Consider the following 1,088-nt stretch of genomic DNA (forward strand, 5'->3'; position numbering starts at 1 on the left):
GTGTAGTAGTCTCGGGAGAAATGTCGATGGGGGATAGTTCTCTCGATAGTAAAATAGTGCCAATAATCAATGAGTTTAAAGATGTGTTCCCAGATAAATTATAGAGATTGCCTCTAGAAAGGGAAATTGAGTTTTGTATTGATTTGATTCCTAGCATGAAATCGATATCTGAAGTTCCTTATCGAATGGCACCGACGAAAATGTGAGTATTGCAAGAGCAATTGCAAGAGTTGGGAAAAAAAGGATTTATCCACCCAAGCACTTCCCCTTGGGGAGCTCCGGTATTATTTGTGAAGAAAAAGGATGGGAGTTTGAGGTTGTGTGTGGATTATCGACAGTTGAATAGTGTGACGATTAAGAATAAATACCCTCTTCCCAGAATTGATGATTTATTTGATCAACTCCAAAGAGCGAGATATTTCTCCAAAATTGATCTACGCTCAGGGTATCATCAATTAAGGGTTCGGGAAGAGGATATATCAAAGACTGCATTCTATACCAAGTCTGGACATTTTGAGTTTTTGGTGATGTCTTTTGGTTTGACTAATGCTCCCGCCGTATTCATGGATTTGATGATGAGGGTATTTCGACCTTATTTGGATAGATTCGTAGTGGTGTTTATTGATGATATCTTGGTGTATTCTTGAAATCTTGAAGAGCATGCACAGCACTTGAGGATGGAATTGCAGACACTTCGGGAACATGAATTGTATGCCAAGTTCTCTAAATGTACTTTCTGGTTAGAAAGTGTTAGTTTTCTCGGACATGTAGTATCAAAGGAAGGGATTAGTGTGGATCCGCAAAAAGTAGCATCGATCCAAACTTGGTCAAGACCAAGTACAGTTACAGAGATTCAAAGTTTTTTGGGATTGGTCAGATATTATCGTCGATTTGTGCAAGACTTCTCGACAATCGCGGCACCATTGACAAAGCTGATGTGAAAGGGAGCTAAATTTGAATGGACTGATAAATGCAAAGATAGTTTCCTAAGACTAAAAGCGTGTTTGATGTCAGCACCAATCTTAAGTTTACCAACAGGCCAAGGAGGTTATGTTGTGTATTGCAATGCACCGAGGGTTGGATTGGGA

Source organism: Theobroma umbraticum, unplaced genomic scaffold (genome assembly GCF_002168275.2).
Source record: "Theobroma umbraticum cultivar Fairchild unplaced genomic scaffold, ASM216827v3 scaffold_69.0, whole genome shotgun sequence".
Lineage (NCBI taxonomy): Eukaryota > Viridiplantae > Streptophyta > Magnoliopsida > Malvales > Malvaceae > Theobroma > Theobroma umbraticum.